The following is a 13,556-nucleotide window of genomic DNA, read 5'->3' as shown; positions in this document are numbered from 1 at the left end:
TAAATAACTTCAGGACAGAAACTGTAGGTAATGGAAACCCAATGCAAAGGACAGAAAATAGCAGCTTCACGTGTAATTACAGCTGTACATCAGTGCAGAAAGAGCAGGGCAGCTCTGACGTGACCACACTGAAGCCTGATGAAGGGTCAGTGCCTGTAAAAGCTTATATTTAGGCAGAGCTACGGAGACCTTTAAAATACACACACTCCACACGAGCTGCAGGAAGGAGCGCAAACGACATGTGAAGAAAGTGAGGTGCATTTTAACACACACACACACACACACACACACACACGCCACAGCACTGTAGAATATAATGACTACCTCTGCTGTCCCATCAAAAGAAAAACTTGATTTTCAACATCTGCGTGTCTAAACTCTTAAAAATAAAGGTTCCAAAAGGGGTTTTACAGATTGATGACATAAGAGAGCCTTTTTTAAAAAGAACGTTTTAAGTTGCTAAGAGGACCAATAAGTTCCAATGATGTCAACAAAAAAAACTTTAAGTTCCAACAGTCATAAAAGAACCTTTAATTTCCTATAATGACAAAGGACATTTTGAAGTTACTATAATGCCATAAGAGAACTTTTATGTTCATATGATGTCATAAAAGAACCTTTAAGTTCCTATGATGTCATAAAAGAATGAAGTTCATTCAGTCATAAAATATCCTTTAAGTTCCTATGATGTCATAAAAGAACATTTAATTCATACAGTCATAAAATAATCGTTTAGTTCCTATGATGTCATAAAGGAATCTTTAAGTTACTTTGATGTCATAAAAGAACCTTTAAGTTGCCGAGATAAGAGAACTTGAGTTCCTATGTTGTCATTAGAAAACCATTAAGTTCCTATAATACCATACAAATTCCCATGATGTCCTAAAAACACTTAAGTATTCTATGATGTTATAAAAGAACCATTAATGCCATTAAAGAAGTTCATATGATGGTACAAAATAATCCTAAAGTTCATTAAAAAAAAAGAAAACCTCTAAAGTTCCCATGATGCTATAAAACATCACATTACTATTTATTTAGCAGAACATGATGTGATAAGAGAACCTTTAAATTATGTTGTTCTCTAATGCAATGACATTCAGACATGTAGTCAGTGTGACTGAAGTGTGCAAATGAATCAGTTTGTTGAGGAAGTACTAATGACTACAGTATAGTGTGAGGGATCTTCAGAAGAAGTGAAACAGAGAACACAGAAGAAGAAGGAGAAGAAGAAGGGAGGAACTGATCTTAGATATTCACAGGCTAAAAATATACACAGGCGGTCGAGATCAGAGGCAGAAGTCTGGACTGTGATGTCCTAACGCAGGTGCTGAAAGAGAGTGTGTGTGTGTGTGTGTGTGTGTGTGTGTGTGTGTGTGTGTGTGTGTGTGTGTGGGTGGGTGAGAGAGAAAACGTTTAACCTTGGGAAGACTGGATTGTTTTCAGTGAGTTACAGCCATCATGCATGTGTGTGGTCAAGTGTGTACTTCAGCAGCCGTCTTGGGGATCATTAACACTGTGTGTGTGCGTGTGTGTGTGTGTGTGTGTGTGTGTGTGTGTGTGTGTGTGTGTGTGTACACATAGCCAGGAATCTTCAGTTTCTCTCTGAATAGTGCCCGTATATAAATAAATCTCACACACAGAGGGCGATCAGGTTTAGGGGGGGTTATATTACGGCCAGTCTTTCTGAACGACACGAGCAGAGTTTCAGTTCAACAGCAATATAACAGACCAGCAAAAACAGAAACCAGCATAAAGATTCAGTTTCTGTCAACATTTCAGGAGTCAGTCTCTGTGCACAGCTCTCATATCATGACAAACACAATCTCACATTCACAACTCCCTCTCCAATCCACACAGATCATTTACGGACACTGAACTGCAAAAACAACTCGTGGAACTAAGTGATTCTTTTTTTTTTTTTTTACAAAATCATGAAAAAAAATTAATACATGAACCACCCTCATTTACATAACTATTGTTCAGTACTACTAAATAAATATTATCACACCTCACAAAACAATGCACATCATGATACGTCATAATTCTACAATGCAAATGCAAACATTTTATATATAAAATTCATAATTATTTAATAAATAAATAATTTGCATTATTTATATTATATTTAATTTTTATACTTATTATATTATTAATATTATAAAATAATATAGTTTTTTATATTATATTTAATTTATATTTTATCATCATTATAATTATTATTATTACATAAAATATAAAATGTATAATACAAATATAAAATAATGAATTTACATTATATTTTAGGGCTGTGAAACGATTAATCGCATCCAAAATAAAAGTCTGTGATCACATAATATATGTGTGTGTACTGTGCATAATTATTTTGTATATATAAATAAACACAAATGCATGTATATATTTAAGAAAAATTTGTTATTTAGATATAAAATATTAATATTTATATATATATATATATATATATATATATATATATATATATATATATATATATATATATATTTTATATCTAAATAACACATTTTTAAATATATAAATATATAACAAATATATATAAAAAAATACAAATTATATAATATATACACAGTATATTTAAGCAAATATTTCTTAAATATAAGTAACTACTTTTAATTAATTAATTAAAGTAATTACTTTAATATTACTTTTATTTTGGATGCGATTAATCGTTTCACAGCCCTATATTATATTATTTTATTTCATTGTTAATAACTTTAACAACATTATAAATGGGAAAACAAATGCCCCAAATGTGTGGAATTACCCTTTTTAAACGTAAGAAGACTTGAAATGAACTCGGCCATCATTGCAGACGATGTCAAAGATGTCACTGAAACACACAGTTGGCAGTGAGTAAAGAGCCTCACGGCGGGTCACACTGAACCAGCTCACACACACAGCGGTTTTATTGTGCGATACATCAGCCCGTTTCCTGTTAATTAAGGTGCCTTTTTCTGCCCGGACGAGTCTTTAAAACAAGAGTACACCCCCATGACACTGCTCACTGTCACACTCCATGGTCAGTATTGTAACACGGCACCATCTTTAGCATGGCACTGATTTCACGCTCAGATTTAAGGTTCAGTATGAACAAAAAACCCTTCTGGGCTCTTTTGTGAAAACTCCCAGCATCCTCCGGCTCTTCCAGCACCTCCACAGTGTTTGTCTGGGACTTGGCAAGCAAGAGTAAATGCTCATTTTGACAGCCAGACACGGATTCATTTCATTACGGACTTTTGACTACACACACTGCAACAAATTCTGGCTGAGAACCGTCCATCTAGATGAGCATGTTTAACTGCAATTTACATACTCACGTCCCAATAACAATAAGCTACTGTACAAGGATTATAGTTCCTTCTGAAGAACACAACGGCTTTTAAATCACCCTTCATTACAAATCTGAACTCTGGATCGAGTTACACTGAAGTATGTGCTGCAAATCTCTCTCAACTGAGATCCAGAACAAGATCTGGGTGACTAGTACTACAATCCAAACCTGGTTTTCTTGTTGAGCAGAGCAGAGCAGAGGTGAGTAGCTGCTTTACTAAGTGATCAGATGCACCATTTTCACCTGCTGGACCAGAAAACAGCAAAAAAAATATAAAAAAAATATAAAAATCCAGCAACCATTCAGGTCACACTAACATTGTGTCAGTGAGTTTTGCATGTGCAATACCACTCATATGTTCTTCAAAATATGCAAAAACAAACCTGTTGTTCTTCAATTCCACCCCGATTAAAAAAAAAATTATAATAATTTGACAAAAATATATAAATACATAAAAAATCATATTTCTTATTTATATATTTCTCAAATAGCAAACATTGTATATAAACACACAGCGCTTCATATATATATATATATATATATATATATATATAACCCCGACTCAACAAACCAATCTGTAGAAATGAGTCGGGGAGGGTCTGAAAATGCATATGGAATTGTCCGTTCAGTCCAGATACAAGTACGTTTTTGCTACCATATGCATGCAAATAATATCCTAATATTATAGGCATGCATATGGTAGCAAAAACGTACTTATATCCAAATAAAATATCCAAATATTATAGGCATGCATATGGTAGCAAACACTTTGGGAAACATGAAAAGGATGGAAACATGTACTTCTTGAAAAGCTGTGCAACACCGCAGCTCCCCTTTGGATTAATTGGTTGCTTTTCAAATGAACTGGCACAGATATTATCACAAGGTAGGACTCTGCAATAGTGTTACTGTTTGTTGTTCATGTATATACCAGCCCTTGTCCGATGGGTGATGAATATGCATGCCTTCAGATGGTGTGATATATAATAACACTGGCTTGGTGTGTTTATATTTGTTGCTACAGCACATATTGATAGGAAATTAATAGGAAAACATGGTGCTCCATGTTGTCATGTGGGGTAGTAGGGAGAAAGTAATTGGGAATGCCTCCCAAAATGACCAAAAGTCTCTGTCTTTAAAGGGATAGTTCACTCAAAATAGTCTCATCATTTATTCATGCTGGGGTCCATCAATTGTTTGGTTATCAACATTCTTCAAAATATCTTCTTTTGTGTTCAGAAGAAGAAAAAAAATTATTCATACAGGTTCGAAACAACTTGAAGATGAGTAAATGATGACAACATTTTCTTTTTTTGGTGAACTTTCCCTTTAAGTCCAAGTCAAGTCTCAAGTCAGTTGTTCAAGTGTTTTTTAAGTGCGACTCGAGTCCAAGTCGTACACTCAAGTTTCCTTCTCTGCTTAATATGAGGAGAGATAGAGAGACTTGAATCCTCACAAATAACCAAAACAAACTCAAGCATAAAACATGGAATAACAGGCAAAGAACCATGAAGCCAGAAGCAAGATATTAAACAAATGAAGAAAAGAAGGATAAACTGCAGGAAAGGTTGGAGAACACAAGCAAGCAGGAGAAGAAAAAATAAATATTATTTGGGACGGACGAGAAGGATTTCCAAATCAACCAAAAGAACGAAGTGAGCAAAAAGAAACATGCAGCTTTAAAACGCAAGAGCATCAACAGGAGGGACCGTCCGAGGGTTTCATGCAGTGATGTCATCGCAGCCCCAAACCACACAGAGGAGGAGAGGAGGAGTTTCTGACCTGTCACTCTTCCACGACGCTCGACTAGACCAGAAGATCCGTCCTTCAGAGAGAATTATAAAATCCGCCGGCTAAAGAGAGACACAGAGATGAGGAGAGGGTTATCATGGAGTCTGACTGGATGGATGGATGAATGTTAAACATCACACACAAATGGAAGAAGAGCAGAGGAGAAAACACTTTATTAAAGTGGAAATACACATTTGAGAACATGCACACTATATAAATGATGCACTGCTACTGATTAAAAGAGAAGACGAACATATAAAAACACATAATACTTCAAATATTAGCACTGATTTATTTTTAAACCAGAATCAAGTTTATTGGTGGCACTGGTCAGACGTTGGAAGCACATCAGGGCTCATTTTCAGCTATAAACCAGATTTCTAAAGGATTAAACAGTTATCCATATCCATCAGTTTGGCAACTGAAACAAAATTAAAAAAGCACAAGCATTGGTCGTATAAAAATAAACATGCATCAGTGCATCTCTGCCAGAGCAGCCCTTTATGTTTTGACATTTTTTACTTTTAAAAGGATGTGGCACTGAGGGCAGATTGCTGCGGCTTTAATCGCCTGTTTTTCAGACTTAATGACATCTTTACACTTGCAGTCATGAAACACTCACATGGACATTAAAATGTGTGCCTTGGTTTGGACTGCAGCGAATCTGCATGCATTCACACACTTATGATTTATTCACACACACACAACAGCAGTGGAAATAATAATGTGTAAAATCTTAAGCAAAGGAATAAAGTAGTTTAAAAAGGAGTAGTTTCCGACACGAGCTGTAAGCAGTCGACCAATCACAACAGACTGAGCCATCTGACCAATCAGAGCAGAGTAGACCAATCACAACAGACTGGGCCATCTGACCAATCAGAGCAGAGTAGACCAATCACAACATACTGGGCCATCTGACCAATCAGAGCAGAGTAGACCAATCACAACAGACTGAGCCATCTGACCAATCAGAGCAGAGTAGACCAATCACAACAGACTGGGCCATCTGACCAATCAGAGCAGAGTAGACCAATCACAACAGACTGGGCCATCTGACCAATCAGAGCAGAGTAGACCAATCACAACAGACTGAGCCATCTGACCAATCAGAGCAGAGTAGACCAATCACAACAGACTGAGCCATCTGACCACATATCTACACATGAACTCGAGCATTGAGAACATAGTCAATTATCAAAAATAGTCGATCTCCGAATGTGAATGAACTGACTCTGAATTTTAGCATTGTTTCTTATATGAGGATCCTTTTTCAAATACAAAGTCAATATTGATTTTCACTAACGACAAAACAACAAATTATCCGTGAATTTATATGGAACTGAGCTTTAGGAGCTTTCCATCTTTACTCTCATCCCTGTTACGTTGCATTCGGAGATCGACTATTTTTGACTGTCAAAATGCCGGCGGACACACAGCTACAGTGAGTTGTTCAAAATCTTTCTTTTTAGTAAACTCTGTGTACACAAACACTGTTCTCAATGCTGGAGTTCATGTGTAGAGCCCCTGGTGATACTTCCAGCACAGTTTCATGTTGTGTCGAGCCTTCTTAGTGTTTTAAAAATAGAGATTTTTGATGCTATCATAGTCGTGCCCCAAACACTCCCATTCAAAAGGCAATTTGACCGAAAACGAAAATACTGTCAAACTTAAAAGTGGCGTTTCCATTCTAATTATGCCTTTAAATGAAAGTTTGCCTCGGGTAGATTCACAAAAAGACGCTAGGTTGCATATTGACGAGAGTTTCGCTTTAAAGGGTTAGTTCACCCAAAAATGAAAATTCTGTCAGTAATTACTCACCCTCATGTTGTTCCAACCCCGTAAGACATTCGTTCATCTTCGGAACACAAATTAAGATATTTTTGATTAAATCTGAGAGCTGGCTCACTCCTCCATAGGCTTCTAAGACACTATAACTTGCTGGGCCAGAAAATGCATTAAAGACATCGTTAATATAGTCCAAGTGACTCCAGTGGCTCAATCTTAAGTTTATAAAGCGACGAGAATACTTTGTGTGCGCAAAAACAAACAAAAATAACGACTTTATTCCACTATTTATTTCCTTCTCTCTGGCCCTCGAGTGAGTTCACGTAGTGTAACTGCGCAGCGCTTCTGTGTTGTACGTCACACGCATCACACACATGACCAGCGTCGGCCAATAGTGAGCCTACGTGGTGACGTACAACACAGACGCGCTGCGCTAAAACACTACGTGAAATAACTCGAGGCCCAGAGAGAAGGAAATAAATAGTGGAATAAAGTCGTTATTTTTGTTTGTTTTTGCGCACAAAAAGTATTCTCGTCGCTTTATAAACTTAAGATTGAGCCACTGGAGTCACTTGGACTATATTAACGATGATTAATGCATTTTCTGGCCCAGCAAGTTATAGTGTCTTAGAAGCCTATGGAGGAGTGATCCAGCTCTCAGATTTAATCAAAAATATCTTAATTTGTGTTCCGAAGATGAACGAAGGTCTTACGGGGTTGGAACAACATGAGGGTGAGTAATTACTGACAGAATTTTCATTTTTGGGTGAACTAACCCTTTAAGTGTTTGAGAATAACTTGAAAATTCAAGTTATTCTCAAACAATTTTGTCATTTATTTCCTACTGTATCTGAGCTCAGCTTCCCCTTCCATGCACATTTAATAACCAGGAAAACCACCACATGCACATTTAAGCGTCAGAATCAAAGCAACACAAACTGAAAATAAACATGTAGCTGCTGTGTTTTTGATTAGTTATGGTTCTGGTTAATATCAGTGAGATCATTAACCTCTGCAAAGGAAACAATCAGCAATACAATTTTAATGTAGGTCAGAGAGAAAGCGCTCAAGCATGTGTGTGTTAACCGGGACTGAGTCGAGGGGTGAACAAACCAGCCACACACACAATCACAGCAAGTCATGCGGACGTAATGCCAGCGCACACAAACACAGGCCCCAGCGCAGGGCAGGAACACAATGTCCCAATTACGGATTATGTTGCATGCTAATGTCTTCCTGATGTCAGTCTCAATTTGATTCAGTGCTTCATTTGACTGATGACTCCTCATAGACGTCTGCTCGTCCGGTCGGAGGATTCACACACATATATCTGCATTAACTTCAGACGGTTCAGTGGGTTAGTAGAAGAAAACACAACAAACGGAAAAACTTGTTTTTTTGAAAAGGTGATTTTGATATGAGCTGATATTTAGATGTAATAAACTCAAACCTCATTAGTGACTTGATGCAGTTTAATGCAATGCAACAAAATGTACTTCACAATTTGAAATAGCATAATAAAAAACATTCTCCAAGAATGCGCCATGTAGTCCTGACAAATTCATTCTAGTTTTTTCTTTTTTCTTCAGGCGATTCATCAAAAAACGGATTCACTTAATAACATAACTTTTTTGTAAAAAATTAATCTTTGGTTAAAGATTGCGGTTTATCCCTATATCAATTCAGTTATGTAAATAAGTGAGGCGTGCCGGATGTTGGTGAAACATTTTGTGCGTGACGTCTGAAGTGGAGTGTGAGTTTCCTCTCGTTGTAAAGGGACGTGACCTTATATATGTGTGTGTGTATATATATATATATGTGTGTGTGTATATATGTGTATATGTGTGTGTATGTGTGTGTATATGTGTATGTATATGTGTGTGTGTGTGTGTGTGTGTGTGTGTGTGTGTGTGTGTGTGTGTGTGTGTGTGTGTGTGTGTGTGTGTGTGTGTGTGTGTGTGTGTGTGTGTGTGTGTGTGTGTGTGTGTGAAAAAAAAAATATATATATATATATAAAATATATTAAAAATATATAGTATTTTATAAAAAGATATATATTATAAATATATATAAAAAGATCACTTTTTTGTAAAAATCTTTTATTTATTTATATTATATTATATATTAAAATAAAATAATAAAAAAAGTTTACAAAAAAGTCAACTTAAGACAAAATATTTACAAATATGAACGGCATAGATGTTCAAATTTGCCACTTATGTAACTTAATGTCGTTAGCTATATTAGCTGGTAGCAAAAACTAGGAAACTAGTTTTCTAAACTGTAATTTAATCAGTTATGAGAAGCTTGTAGCAGATACGGTTGCAAACAAGCTTCCCAATACACACACACACACACACACACACACACACACTAATACAAACTGATGTTCTCAATATCTGGTTGACATTCAGAGCATCATTGATCTTTTGTTTTACACACACACACACACACACACACACACACACACACACACACACACACACACACACACACACACACACACACACACACACACACACACGCTGTGGCAGGTGTCTGGATCTCTTGTCAGATCACTGACAGCGGACTAAAATTGATGAGCTACGAGTCAAAGGTCGCGTCCCTTTACAGCGAGAGGAAACCGTCACACGACTCTTCTGACAATCACACACAAAACGTGTCATTAACATCCGGCGATCGAGCCGTCGGTCACACTCTGACACACACCACGAGGAAGTGAAGATGTCACAGGTCGCCCTCTTCATAATGGAGGATTTCTATTATCGAACACAGAGACGACGACTCGATTGTTGGCGTTGAGATCGGAGAACAAACAGGTTTGATTGATGAGACGAAGACTGTGGCACTACAACACAAGAGGATGATATTGTTATATTTCAATGTGATCACTCAAGCAAAGCTCTCAGAGGAGACGGGATATGAGTTATCATCAACTTCAGTTCTCATACATTTCAAAACGGGCCTGAGAAAAGTCTGAGTAGTTCGATCATCATACACTCATCTTGGTTTCAAACACACCTGACTTATTGTTAAATTGCTGAAAACATTCCCAACCACTATAAATCTCAAATTTCATACTTTAAAGGCACAGTGTGCGAGTTTCGCCACTAGAGGTCGCTTATTCAAAACAACAAAGTCGTAGCTTGATGACGCCGTGAACGAGTGAGGGATTCTGGGAGTTTTCGTTTCCACCGATGGAAGTCAATCCGACGGGACTCGGGCAGAAATAGTGTTCATGGGTGAGCAAATGTAGGCTTGGGTATCGAGTATCGAGTGGAACCGGGACTAGCTTTGCGATTTTCCCGGAATCGTTCAGAAGTTAAAATTTCGCCTTTAAGACATTCGTTCCAATGAACTGCCGTAGACAAGGCGACATCTAGTGTATATATCTATGCACCAGTCTGCGCACACGTCAGATCAGATCACTTCGACATGGCTGCGTATAAGTGGTAAAAACGATATAAATACTGTTAGTTTTCTCACACAAACCGCTCGTTTCGTGTCTTAGGCCATCAATGTGTACTTACGATGGGGAATTGTTTAATTTGGACAACGGGGAATTGTTTTAATTTGGACTCTGTGCTTGTGTTTTGAGATAATGACCATAGACCTGCATTATATGACTGTCAGACAAGAACGGTTTGACCTAAAAATATAAAAATTGAAACTACTGCGGAAAAAAAGACACCTACATCTTGGATGCCCTTGAGGTAAGCTAAAACATACCAAAAAAGTATTTCAAAGTGAACTATCCCTTTAATATTGTATTGTATGGCAGAGAAAATGCTGTATTACTGTTACTACAAATAAAGCTATTTCTGATTATGCTGGTGACTAAATATTGTTGTCTCTGAGGTACAAACATGTTACTCGCGGTAAATCAAGAAAACAAGAGATTCTAATCAACAATAAGACTAGCCGTGTTGAGCTGTATAAGAATGATTAGTTGTCTGTGGATAAAGGTTTCCAAACAGTCGCTCACCTGTCTAATAAAACACATATTTAAACGTCTTTGGTGTTTGCATGGTTTCTACGGAAGTAAATCGGAGATAACGTGGACATGACGTCACGACACGGGCCGTTACACTGGATAACACAGCTGATCTATCTGGATCTGGAAACATTGTAGGAAACATTTGGAATAATACAAGTACACAAAACCATTGATATCATATATAAACACAGATGTCTTATGGCGCAGTCACTTCCGGCATCACCGTTCGGCCATCTTGTCACAGGCAGGCTTAATGTAAAGTGAGTGATCAGCATGCACACAAATCCTCTTATCTCGCTGAAATCTTGACGGATTTACAAACGGTTTGGTTTCTTACAAACGTTATTAACGTGGCTATAATTCCGAATGCTTGAACATGTATGTTATAATTATTCATATGTATGCAGTGTCATAACTACATCTCTGACGTTTATAACAAACCAAACCGTTTGAAAATCGGTAGAAAATTGAGCAAGTTATGGTTATTTAAAAGTACATGCACCATTAAACGAGTGAGCGAGCTCCCTGTGGTAAGATGGCCGCCGTGTGCGGACGTCGACCTTCATTGGCCAGCAGCGCGCACGAGACATCTAGCGTTTATATATGATAGCTATGCACAAAACAACCAAATGCGTAACAGTATTCTACTGGTTTTTGTCTATTTTAAGCCAAAAATCTTACATATTGTGCCTTTAAGACTGTCATAAATATTAGAATTGTCATTTTAAACTTTAATAAATTAAGTATTATTAAATACTTTATATTTACAGTGAAATATTGCTAAATTACATTTTAATATTTTTATTTATTAATAATAATAGTTATTATTTTCATATTCTCTACTTTATTTTATTTTATATTATTTAATTAAAAAAATATGTAAAAAATAATAAAATATATATATATATATATATTATGTATTAACAGTGCTATACAAATAAAAGTATGTTAAATCAAATCATATTAATAGTGAATTATTATTATTATTATTATTATTTTATAGTCATATTGATATATAGTCACAAAACATTTTTGCCAAGTTGTACAGCCAAACAAGCAGAGCAAACCTGGAGCTTTTTTTAAATTGTAATAAAAAAAATATTAGAAAGAAAATGCAATTATATATTTTTCCCCAAATCATGCAGTCCAAGTGGAGGTTTAAAACAATATTTAAAATTTCAGTCTGGTTCTCACATAAAGTGACATATAAACTACTTTGCGTTAATTTTTTTAAGCTAAAAAATCAGCCAATGTCTTATTTCCATTGTATGAAACAGAGAAGCATGAACAATCTGTCTAAAAATCTCCTTTTGTGTTCCTCAGAGGAGGAAGTTACTCTGACGTTTATTAGGACGTTTATCATCCTCCTCTCGATTAACTCGATTAACTCCAGATTTCCTAAAGACATCAGGCAACAATTAATATCTGTAAATGATTGACTCTCACATGGTCTTTGGCAGCTGCTTCCCGTTTGTTTGGACTGAATCGGAGTTGTTACGGCAGCCTGGAGGTGACGGGTCACAGGATCTTGACCTTTGAACTAAATCAGCTCCAGGTCATGTGATCTCAAACCGTTCATATGCTGATCAGTTTAGCTGGAGTGTGTGACGTCCATCTGATAAATGCTATAATGATACGGTTGATCTTCATTCTTTTATATCTCTTAATTTTTTAATAATAATAATATATTTTTTGATGGCACGATGCAATTTAATTTCTATTAATTTGTGAAATTTTCATTAATTTAATTTTGTATAAATTTATTATGGTTAATTTTTAATAATAATCAAATTTTTTGACAGGGCACAATGCAGTTTAATTTTTATTCATTTGTGAATAAAATAAAATAATAATAATAAAATAATAATAATAATGTAATAATTGTAATAATTGTAATAATAATAAAAAAATTGAGATGGCACAATTAAATTAAATTTATAATAATTAGTGAAAATTTAATTAATTAAATGAAATGTTTAATTTAATTTTAAATGTATTATTGGCAAAAAATAAATAAATAAATAAAACTAAGTGGCCTATATATATATATATATATATATATATATATATATATATATATATATATATATATACATACACACACACATATATATATATATACACACACACACAAATATATATATATATATATATATATATATATATATATATATATATATATATAGGCCACTTAGTATTATTTATTTATTTTTGACCAATAATACATTTAAAATTAAATAGCACAATGCATTTAATTTTTATTAATTTGTGAACTTTTCCTTAATTTATTATTGATTCATTTTGTAATAATAATAAAAGAAATTGAGATGGCACAATGCAATTTAATTTATAATAATTACTGAAAATGTCATTAATTAAATTAAATGTTTCACAAAAAACACTTTTGAAAAGGAGATTTCATTGTTGCTGTTTCAGAGAATGCTTACTTATAAGTCAATTATTTTCTGTATTTAACAATCTTGTCAAATCCAGGCAGACCAAAGTGTGTGCTGGGTTCATAAGCAGATAAACCCTTTTTAATTACAAACTAAACCAGACTTAAACATGTATTAATTTTCTTCTTTCAAAAGCAGAATTTCCACACAACACTTTTCCATAAATCATCATACAGTG

The 13,556-nt window shown here is 35.2% G+C and overlaps 1 protein-coding gene across 4 annotated transcripts in view; it reads right to left on the bottom strand.

Annotated features, from left to right (window-relative positions):
- Positions 1 to 13,556, bottom strand: part of sema4d (sema domain, immunoglobulin domain (Ig), transmembrane domain (TM) and short cytoplasmic domain, (semaphorin) 4D) — a 64,326-nt gene that overhangs the window by 33,401 nt on the left and 17,369 nt on the right. For all 4 annotated transcript variants that reach the window (XM_082141601.1, XM_082141602.1, XM_082141599.1 and 1 more), the window contains one exon: positions 5,132 to 5,202. The gene's annotated coding sequence lies outside the window, so the exon portion shown is untranslated. The remainder of the gene's footprint in view (positions 1 to 5,131; positions 5,203 to 13,556) is intronic.

This window comes from Leuciscus leuciscus, assembly GCF_965113295.1.
Source record: "Leuciscus leuciscus genome assembly, chromosome: 16".
Classification (NCBI taxonomy): domain Eukaryota; kingdom Metazoa; phylum Chordata; class Actinopteri; order Cypriniformes; family Leuciscidae; genus Leuciscus; species Leuciscus leuciscus.
Note: the sequence above shows the minus strand (reverse complement) of the source record. Positions and strands in the feature narration are given on the sequence as shown.